Genomic DNA, 12,070 nt, shown 5'->3' with positions numbered 1-12,070 from the left:
TCTGAATCTGTCCTTAGAAATGAGCTATTAATTTGATGGTCCACATTCTTCCCCCCTTATAATAATCGAACTAACCCTTTCCAGGAAACAATATCCTACTCGTTCTGGAGCTTCACTGCAATGTTCCAGGCTGCTCATGAAAATGCTGTGAAAATTTCAGAGAAAAGAATATGACATAATTATATGTGAAATATACTAAATTGGTCAACTGCATCTAAAAATAACATCATGAAAAAGAAATATTCTATTCAGCAATTACATACCTGTTAATGAACTTGTATATTTCTAGCATATTTCCAAAGAGAATATCCTTTTTATTTCTCAGTAATGGTGGCATGAGATCAAACATATCTGGATTATCTATCTTTGCTCTATAGCCCTACCCAAAATAAATACATGTTATGCATTTTAAAAATATTTACATGAACATTTGATTAGGCCACCAAAGGGGGAGGTGTAACAGAACATACAGAGAATTTGTGACTGAAGCTGTTTGTAATTTTAACATTCAAATCTCCTAGTTCCCTAACTCATCCATTACTCTTTTTTTAGAGGCCAGGTTTTCCACTCAACCAGTAGACTAAAGTGACAGTTCTTTGGCCTTCAAGGTAGCTTGTAGTGTAGGAAACAACATAGAAACCAACTGTGAAAAACTCTATTACAGGTCGTCAACTTCTCTTTAAACTGGAAATAAGTATTTAGGTTTCTTCAAACCAAATTAACATAATGACATTTGTGTCAATTCAGTATTTTTATCCCATTCTCAGTTCTTTACATCACAATCTCTAAATAGCACCCTGGGGATAATCATAACAATCTGCTGTATCCCTAAGAGAACAGCTTCTTTCTTCGGTAATAAATTCTGAATCAACTCTTTTCACTGTGGAGGGAGAGCCTGAATATGCACATGTAACCAACATGCAGCCTCAAACAATAAAAGGAGAAATGCTCAAACACCTTCTAATGAAAGTAACTGGGATCATTCCGGAAAAGATGGGGGAAATGTAATTTGAGCCACTTACCAACAAAACAGTAAACAGCTCTCCAACATACACCCTCGCCGTCTGTATCAGCTCATTTAGCACATGGCTAAAATGAAGAGAAAGACCATATATATCAGTTATTTTATTGTTTTAGAATTGTATTGCTATGTTTCAGTTACAATCATTGTAAATCTTCTAAGGTAAAACTTTTTAATGCATAGGAACTACCAATGGTTTTGGTTTTATTACCAAAAATATGAAACTAATCCTATGGTTTCTAGAAGAAGTACCACCCACAAGCCTCTTCAAAAATATATCTGAAAGTATGAGGGGTTACTGTTAATTAAAAAAAAAAAAACTACTTCTATTTCACTAAGCTCAAGAAGCAACTTACTAAAAACTCACAAAATCTATTCCTATGCCTCTGAGGATTTTTTTTTAGTTTTAGACAGTACAGTATTTGAGCTTTAGTTCCTTCTCTCCCTGAAAAAAAAAATAGCATTTTAAGCACCATTTTTTCCCCTTTTCTCAGTAATATTCTAAGACATGATGTAGATTTATTATACTGGTCTTCTCAAGTGTAGCTCATACTTAAGTTTTTAAAGTAATTTTGTTTACTGTATCTGTAATATAAAATACATTTTCCTTCCAATGTGATTTCCAATTGATATCAGATTCAAAATTGATTTCCTCATTCCCCAATATAAGCATCCCATTTTAATTTAACATCTACTTTTGTCCTCTTTTTTTTTTCCTAACATTTTTAAGCATCTGACATCTACTAGTCTTTGAGCACATATGTACTCATACAACTTCCTCCAAAATACTGGCTAGTTACTTTTTTATTAAAAAGTTGCATATTCTTATACCTAGTATATTAAAATAATGTAAAAGTGCAAAAAACAATTATTGTTAACATCTATAAAGTATTGTGTATCTTCATACTCTTTGTAGTTTTGAAGTACTGTACTGTTCCCTTTCACCTCTTTTACCAAGAGGAGACCAAGACTCTGAAAAAGTCTAGTTAATTTTCCTCAAGTACATAAACAGAGCATAGCTTCTCCAGGCCTAAACCCAGGCCTCCTGATACTTAATCTAGAGCTCTTTTCATTATAACCAATAGAACCCCATTCTGTAAACTCAATATTCTAAGACCATTCCCCTTGGACACTGAACCCAAGACTCCTATAGGTAGATGTAGATGTGAGCGTATATTAATAAATAAAAGATAATTTAAAACATCGCGGAGGCGGGGCAAGATGGCAGACTGGTGAGCTGTAAGTTTTAGTTACTCCTCCAGGAAAGTAGGTAAAAAGCAAGGAACTGCATGGACTGGACACCACAGAGCAATCTGTCTTTGGGCATACTTCATACAACACTCATGAAAATGTCGAACTGCTGAGATCAGCGAAATCTGTAAGTTTTTGCGGCCAGGGGACCCGCGCCCCTCCCTGCCAGGGTCAGTCCTGTGGGAGGGGGGGCTGCCAGCTCCAGGAAGGAGAAGGGAGAACTGCAGTGGTAGCCCGTCTCGGAAACTCATTCTACTGATTCAAACTCCAACCATAGATAGACTGAGACCAGACACCAGAGAATCTGAGAGCTGCCAGCCCAGCAGAGAGGAGACAGGCATAGAAAAAAAAAAATAATACGAAAAACTCCAAAATAAAAGCAGAGGATTTTTGGAGTTCTGGTGAACACAGAAAGGGGAAGGGCGGAGCTCAGGCCTTGAGGCGCATATGCAAATCCCGAAGAAAAGCTGATATCTCTGCCCTGTGGACCTTTCCTTAATGGCCCTGGTTGCTTTGTCTATTAGCATTTCAATAACCCATTAGATCTCTGAGGAGGGCCCTTTTTTTTTTTTTAATCCTTTCTTCTTTTTCTAAAACAATTACTCTAAGAAGCCCAATACAGAAAGCTTCAAAGAATTGCAATTTGGGCACGTCAAGTCAAGAGCAGAACTAAGAGAGCTCTGAGACAAAAGGCAATAATCCAGTGGCTGAGAAAATTCACTAAACACCACAACTTCCCAAGAAAAGGGGGGTGTCCACTCACAGCCACCATCCTGGTTAACAGGAAACACTCCTGCCCATCGCCAGCCCCATAGCCCAGAGCTGCCCCAGACAACCCAGTGTGACAGACGTGCTTCAAATAACAGGCACACACCACAAAACTGGGCGTGGACATTAGCCTTCCCTGCAACCTCAGCTGATTGTCCCAGAGTTGGGAAGGTGGAGCAGTGTGAATTAACAAAGCCCCATTCAGCCATCATTTGAGCAGACTGGGAGCCTCCCTACACAGCCCAGCAGCCCAGAACTGCCCTGGGGGGACAGCACTCACCTGTGACATAGCACAGTCATCCCTCAACAGAGGACCCGGGGTGCACGGCCTGGAAGAGGGGCCCACTTGCAAGTCTCAGGAGCCATATGCCAATACCAAAGACTTGTGGGTCAGTGGCAGAACAAACTGTGGCAGGACTGAACTGAAGGATTAGACTATTGCAGCAGCTTTAAAACTCTAGGATCATCAGGGAGATTTGATTATTAGGGCCACCCCCCCTCCACGACTGCCCAGAAACACACCCCACATACAGGGCAGGCAACACCAACTACACACGCAAGCTTGGTACACCAACTGGGCCCCACAAGACTCACTCCCCGACTCACCAAAAAAAAGGCTAAGCAGGGGAGAGCTGGCTTGTGGAGAACAGGTGGCTCGTGGACGCCACCTGCTGGTTAGTTAGAGAAAGTGTACTCCACGAAGCTGTAGATCTGATAAATTAGAGATAAGGAATTCAATAGGTCTACAAACCCTAAAAGAACCCTATCAAGTTCAGCAAATGCCACGAGGCCAAAAACAACAGAAAATTATAAAGCATATGAAAAAACCAGACGATATGGATAACCCAAGCCCAAGCACCCAAATCAAAAGACCAGAAGAGACACAGCACCTAGAGCAGCTACTCAAAGAACTAAAGATGAACAATGAGACCATAGTACGGGATATGAAGGAAATCAAGAAAACTCTAGAAGAGCATAAAGAAGACATTGCAAGACTAAATAAAAAATGGATGATCTTATGGAAATTAAAGAAACTGTTGACCAAATTAAAAACATTCTGGACACTCATAGTACAAGACTAGAGGAAGTTGAACAACGAATCAGTGACCTGGAAGATGACAGAATGGAAAATGAAAGCATAAAAGAAAGAATGGGGAAAAAATTGAAAAAAATCGAAATGGACCTCAGGGATATGATAGATAATATGAAACATCCAAATATAAGACTCATTGGTGTCCCAGAAGGGGAAGAAAAGGGTAAAGGTCTAGGAAGAGTATTCAAAGAAATTGTTGGGGAAAACTTCCCAAATCTTCTAAACAACATAAATACACAAATCATAAATGCTCAGCGAACTCCAAATAGAATAAATCCAAATAAACCCACTCCAAGACATATACTGATCACACTGTCAAACACAGAAGAGAAGGAGCAAGTTCTGAAAGCAGCAAGAGAAAAGCAATTCACCACATACAAAGGAAACAGCATAAGACTAAGTAGTGACTACTCAGCAGCCACCATGGAGGCGAGAAGGCAGTGGCACGATATATTTAAAATTCTGAGTGAGAAAAATTTCCAGCCAAGAATACTTTATCCAGCAAAGCTCTCCTTCAAATTTGAGGGAGAGCTTAAATGTTTCACAGACAAACAAATGCTGAGAAAATTTGCTAACAAGAGACCTGCCCTACTGGAGATACTAAAGGGAGCCCTACAGACAGAGAAACAAAGAAGGGACAGAGAGACCTGGAGAAAGGTTCAGTACTAAAGAGATTCGGTATGGGTACAATAAAGGATATTAATAGAGAGAGGGAAAAATATGGCAAACATAAACCAAAGGATAAGATGGCCGATTCAAGAAATGCCTTCACGGTTTTAACGTTGAATGTAAATGGATTAAACTCCCCAATTAAAAGATACAGATTCGCAGAATGGATCAAAAAAAATGAACCATCAATATGTTGCATACAAGAGACTCATCTTAGACACAGGGACACAAAGAAACTGAAAGTGAAAGGATGGAAAAAAATATTTCATGCAAGCCACAGCCAAAAGAAAGCAGGTGTAGCAATATTAATCTCAGATAAAATAGACTTCAAATGCAGGGATGTTTTGAGAGACAAAGAAGGCCACTACATACTAATAAAAGGGGCAATTCAGCAAGAAGAATTAACAATCGTAAATGTCTATGCACCCAACCAGGGTGCCACAAAACACATGAGAGAAACACTGGAAAAACTAAAGGAAGCAATTGATGTTTCCACAATAATTGGGGGAGACTTCACCATATCACTCTCTCCTATAGATAGATCAACCAGACAGAAGACCAATAAGGAAATTGAAAACCTAAAGAATCTGATAAATGAATTAGATTTAACAGACATCTACAGGACATTACATCCCAAATCACCAGGATACACATACTTTTCTAGTGCTCACGGAACTTTCTCCAGAATAGATCATATGCTGGGACATAAAACAAGCCTCAATAAATTTAAAAAGATTGAAATTATTCAAAGCACATTCTCTGACCACAATGGAATACAATTAGAAGTCAATAACCATCAGAGACTTAGAAAATTCACAAATACCTGGAGGTTAAACAACACACTCCTAAACAATCAGTGGGTTAACGAAGAAATAGCAAGAGAAATTGCTAAATATATAGAGACGAATGAAAATGAGAACACAAGATACCAAAACCTATGGGATGCAGCAAAAGCAGTGCTAAGGGGGAAATTTATAGCACTAAACGCATATATTAAAAAGGAAGAAAGAGCCAAAATCAAAGAACTAATGGATCAACTGAAGAAGCTGGAAAATGAACAGCAAACCAATCCTAAACCAAGTAGAAGAAAAGAAATAACAAGGATTAAAGCAGAAATCAATGACATAGAGAACAAAAAAACAATAGAGAGGATAAATATCACCAAAAGTTGGTTCTTTGAGAAGATCAACAAGATTGACAAGCCCCTCGCTAGACTGACAAAATCAAAAAGAGAGAAGACCCATATAAACAAAATAATGAATGAAAAAGGTGACATAACTGCAGATCCTGAAGAAATTAAAAAAATTATAAGAGGATACTATGAACAACTGTATGGCAACAAACTGGATAATGTAGAGGAAATGGACAATTTCCTGGAAACATATGAACAACCTAGACTGACCAGAGAAGAAATAGAAGACCTCAACCAACCCATCACAAGCAAAGAGATCCAATCAGTCATCAAAAATCTTCCCACAAATAAATGCCCAGGGCCAGATGGCTTCACAGGGGAATTCTACCAAACTTTCCAGAAAGAACTGACACCAATCTTACTCAAACTCTTTCAAAACATTGAAAAAAATGGAACACTACCTAACTCATTTTATGAAGCTAACATCAATCTAATACCAAAACCAGGCAAAGATGCTACAAAAAAGGAAAACTACCGGCCAATCTCCCTAATGAATATAGATGCAAAAATCCTCAACAAAATACTTGCAAATCGAATCCAAAGACACATTAAAAAAATCATACAGCATGACCAAGTGGGGTTCATCACAGTCATGCAAGGATGGTTCAACATAAGAAAAACAATCAATGTATTACAACACATTAACAAGTCAAAAGGGAAAAATCAATTGATCATCTCAATAGATGCTGAAAAAGCATTTGACAAAATCCAACATCCCTTTTGGATAAAAACACTTCAAAAGGTAGGAATTGAAGGAAACTTCCTCAACATGATAAAGAGCATATATGAAAAACCCACAGCCAGCATAGTACTCAATGGTGAGAGACTGAAAGCCTTCCCTCTAAGATCAGGAACAAGACAAGGATGCCCGCTGTCACCAGTGTTATTCAACATTGTGCTGGAAGTGCTAGCCAGGGCAATCTGGCAAGACAAAGAAATAAAAGGCATCCAAATTGGAAAAGAAGAAGTAAAACTGTCATTGTTTGCAGATGATATGATCTTATATCTAGAAAACCCTGAGAAATCGACGATACAGCTACTAGAGCTAATAAACAAATTTAGCAAAGTAGCAGGATACAAGGTTAATGCACATAAGTCAGTCATGTTTCTATATGCTAGAAATGAACAAACTGAAGAGACACTCAAGAAAAAGATACCATTTTCAATAGCAACTAAAAAAATCAAGTACCTAGGAATCAACTTAACCAAAGATGTAAAAGACCTATACAAAGAAAACTACATAACTCTACTAAAAGAAATAGAAGCGGACCTTAAAAGATGGAAAAATATTCCATGTTCATGGATAGGAAGGCTAAATGTCATTAAGATGTCAATTCTACCCAAACTCATCTACAGATTCAATGCAATCCCAATCAAAATTCCAACAACCTACTTTGCAGACTTGGAAAAGCTAGTTATCAAATTTATTTGGAAAGGGAAGATGCCTCGAATTGCTAAAGACACTCTAAAAAAGAAAAACGAAGTGGGAGGACTTACACTCCCTGACTTTGAAGCTTATTATAAAGCCACAGTTGCCAAAACAGCATGGTACTGGCACAAAGATAGACATATAGATCAATGGAATCGAATTGAGAATTCGGAGATAGACCCTCAGATCTATGGCCGACTGATCTTTGATAAGGCCCCCAAAGTCAATGAACTGAGCCATAATGGTCTTTTCAACAAATGGGGCTGGGAGAGTTGGATATCCATATCCAAAAGAATGAAAGAGGACCCCTACCTCACCCCCTACACAAAAATTAACGCAAAATGGACCAAAGATCTCAATATAAAAGAAAGTACCATAAAACTCCTAGAAGATAATGTAGGAAAACATCTTCAAGACCTTGTATTAGGCGGCCACTTCCTAGACTTTACACCCAAAGCACAAGCAACAAAAGAGAAAATAGATAAATGGGAACTCCTCCAGCTTAGAAGTTTCTGCACCTCAAAGGAATTTCTCAAAAAGGTAAAGAGGCAGCCAACTCAATGGGAAAAAATTTTTGGAAACCATGTATCTGACAAAAGACTGATATCTTGCATATACAAAGAAATCCTACAACTCAATGACAATAGTACAGACAGCCCAATTATAAAATGGGCAAAAGATATGAAAAGACAGTTCTCTGAAGAGGAAATACAAATGGCCAAGAAACACATGAAAAAATGTTCAGCTTCACTAGCTATTAGAGAGATGCAAATTAAGACCACAATGAGATACCATCTAACACCGGTTAGAATGGCTGCCATTAAACAAACAGGAATCTACAAATGCTGGAGGGGATGTGGAGAAATTGGAACTCTTATTCATTGTTGGTGGGACTGTATAATGGTTCAGCCACTCTGGAAGTCAGTGTGGCAGTTCCTTAGAAAACTAGATATAGAGCTACCATTCGATCCAGCGATTGCACTTCTCGGTATATACCCGGAAGATCGGAAAGCAGTGACACGAACAGATATCTGCACGCCAATGTTCATAGCAGCATTATTCACAATTGCCAAGAGATGGAAACAACCCAAATGTCCTTCAACAGATGAGTGGATAAATAAAATGTGGTATATACACACGATGGAATACTACGCGGCAGTAAGAAGGAACGATCTGATGAAACATATGACAACATGGATGAACCTTGAAGACATAATGCTAAGCGAAATAAGCCAGGCACAAAAAGAGAAATATTATATGCTACCACTAATGTGAACTTTGAAAAATGTAAAACAAATGGCTTATAATGTAGAATGTAGGGGAACTAGCAGTAGAGAGCAATTAAGGAAGGGGGAACAATAATCCAAGAAGAACAGATAAGCTATTTAACGTTCTGGGGATGCCCAGAAATGACTATGGTCTGTTAATTTCTGATGGATATAGTAGGAACAAGTTCACAGAAATGTTGCTATATTAGGTAACTTTCTTGGGGTAAAGTAGGAACATGTTGGAAGTTAAGCAGTTATCTTAGGTTAGTTGTCTTTTTCTTACTCCCTTGTTATGGTCTCTTTGAAATGTTCTTTTATTGTATGTTTGTTTTCTTTTTAACTTGTTTTTTCATACAGTTGATTTAAAAAAGAAGGGAAAGTTAAAAAAAAAAAAAAAGAAAGAAAAACAAGGAAAAAAAAAAGATGTAGTGCCCCCTTGAGGAGCCTGTGGAGAATGCAGGGGTATTCGCCTACCCCACCTCCATGGTTGCTAACATGACCACAGACATAGGGGACTGGTGGTTTGATGGGTTGAGCCCTCTACCATAAGTTTTACCCTTGGGAAGACAGTTGCTGCAAAGGAGAGGCTAGGCCTCCCTATATTTGTGCCTAAGAGTCTCCTCCTGAATGCCTCTTTGTTGCTCAGATGTGGCCCTCTCTCTCTGGCTAAGCCAACTTGAAAGGTGAAATCACTGCCCTCCCCCCTACGTGGGATCAGACACCCAGGGAAGTGAATCTCCCTGGCAACGTGGAATATGACTCCCGGGGAGGAATGTAGACCCGGCATCGTGGGATGGAGAACATCTTCTTGACCAAAAGGTGGATGTGAAAGGAAATGAAATAAGCTTCAGTGGCAGAGAGATTCCAAAACGAGCCGAGAGATCACTCTGGTGGGCACTCTTACGCACACTTTAGATAACCCTTTTTAGGTTCTAAAGAATTGGGGTAGCTGGTGGTGGATACCTGAAACTATCAAACTACAACCCAGAACCCATGAATCTCGAAGACAGTTGTATAAAAATGTAGCTTATGAGGGGTGACAATGGGATTGGGAAAGCCATAAGGACCACACTCCACTTTGTCTAGTTTATGGATGGATGAGTAGAAAAATAGGGGAAGGAAACAAACAGACAAAGGTACCCAGTGTTCTTTTTTACTTCAATTGCTCTTTTTCACTCTAATTATTATTCTTGTTATTTTTGTGTGTGTGCTAATGAAGGTGTCAGGGATTGATTTAGGTGATGAATGTACAACTACGTAATGGTACTGTAAACAATCGAAAGTACAATTTGTTTTGTATGACTGCGTGGTATGTGAATATATCTCAATAAAAAGATGATTAAAAAAAAAAACAAACATCGCAGCTGTTGTCATTGTCCGAACTGCAAGATGGATCAGAATTTCTCTTTTCCCGACAATCATGAGTCACTTCAGTCTGACATAAGGGAAAATAAAAGTTAGAGTAGCATAGATGTTGGTATAGCTCTTCTTCCAGGAAATCTAGCACCTTCCAGGAAATCTAGAATTAAGTTTTTCTAGGTCTTAACTCTGTAGAAAACCAGAGAAATAACACTAGGGTTATTTTTCTTGGAACTAACTTTCATAGGCACTAATAAAAAAATGATTTTAGTTGCCTAAAGGGACAGATAGAAGATACCAATTATAATTTCTTTCTTACTTTAGCTTCATTGATTTGGCACTTCTGGGAAATGAGGAATTTCATAAAAAGTTGATTTTCCAGATAACAAAAATTTATTCATCAAGGTACCAAAGCAGTTTCTGTGTGTGTGCATGTATGGTACATTTTTTTTTTATTAGAGAAGTTGTGGGTTTACAAAACAATCATGCATAAAATACAGGATTCCCAAGACAGCTTTTTAACCATAGTGATTTTTGATGGAACAATTTATAGAAAGCATTACCTGCATCCTTGCATTCTTCAACCAAGGATACAGAACATCACTGACCTTTTTTTCCTAATGGCTCGGTGGCATCATCATAAACATGAATGATAAGATGAAATCTAGTGATACATTCCAGGTCTATGAAGATGTGCAGAACTGGCTGTTCTTGCTCCCAGTGGCCGTAATCCATTCATCTCTGCTTCTACCCTCTGTCACATGTTGGCTCTTGATACAAGTGCACAACTGGACCCAATGCTGCTGCCTCATTTTACAGACTCTAAAGAACTCGGCCTGGCCTACTGTGTTAACTGCTGAGATTCATGATAGTTCTTTGCTCTTCAAAAGCGTTTAAAGGCTATTTCTGGGATCCCAGCTGTATTGGATAGCTGAGCTTCCCAAAAGCTTGCCTTCCAAGTAAATGTAACATTACTTTGTAATGATTTGAATCCAAAACGAAGTGCAAGATCTATCAGCTAAATAACATTTTCACAAAATGTGACCTACTTATTAAAAAGACTTGGGGCAAAAAACAAGCATTTATTGACAACTTTCCATAGATTGTGCAGGCACAGTACCAGGTGCTTAGCACACATCATTATTTCTAACCCTCACAGCAATTTGGCATTCTTATGACCATTTTACAGATGGGTAAACTGAGGCTCAGAAAGGTTTAGTGACATGGCCAAGGTCCCATACATAGCAAGTGATGAGACAGCATCAAGCCCAAGTGTCAAAGCCCATGGTATGCCACCTTTAGCATGTCCCCTCAAGGCTGTGCTTTGTTTTGTTCTGTCTGGTGAATGTATCCACTGTCATCAAAAATTTAATACTATAATTAATACTGAAGATACTGCATGCTCCCCTGTCAGCTAGGCGTGCACCATTTACTCCTAACACGTTTCTTAAATGTAGGTTTGGAAAGTTTTGAAATATAAATGTCTACTTTTAAGTGCCTAATAATCTGGCAAATTGACTTGGATTGGAAGAGTGTGTGCAGTTTGGAACTGTGTTTGCCAGCTGGAAACCTCGCCAAGAAAATGTATAGAGCCGCGGCCCCCTGTTTCTTTTCCTGTGGCTATACAACTGAATAAATCTGCATAGAGAAATGCTAGGGTGTCATGAGTTGAAACTAGCACTGAAAGACATATAAGATGACGGAATTTGGCATTTAGCTTGCTTCCTTCTTGAAACCAGAAGTCCTGGCTGCACAACACAACAACCAGGCATTGTATATCATTGTAGGCCATTTGCTTGCTAATAATTATATAAAGCAGCACATTACTATATGCCCTGCCCCATTATTTGAAGTGCTCCCAAAACATTGGATCATTTTACCTTTACACTAAATGGATGATGACAGTGTTTGATTATTATCCCCATTACTATCCCATTTTCCTCAGGTAAGGCATTTGAGCTCTGGAGAACTTGCCCAAGGTCATACAACCAGTAAGTAATGGAGCTGGAATTGAACACCA

General features: G+C 38.6%; 1 pseudogene; it reads right to left on the bottom strand.

Annotated features, from left to right (window-relative positions):
* Positions 1–12,070, bottom strand: part of LOC119524069 — a 63,929-nt pseudogene that overhangs the window by 26,226 nt on the left and 25,633 nt on the right.

This window comes from Choloepus didactylus, chromosome Y (genome assembly GCF_015220235.1).
Source record: "Choloepus didactylus isolate mChoDid1 chromosome Y, mChoDid1.pri, whole genome shotgun sequence".
Lineage (NCBI taxonomy): Eukaryota > Metazoa > Chordata > Mammalia > Pilosa > Megalonychidae > Choloepus > Choloepus didactylus.
This window is presented reverse-complemented; position numbering and strand designations above follow the sequence as displayed.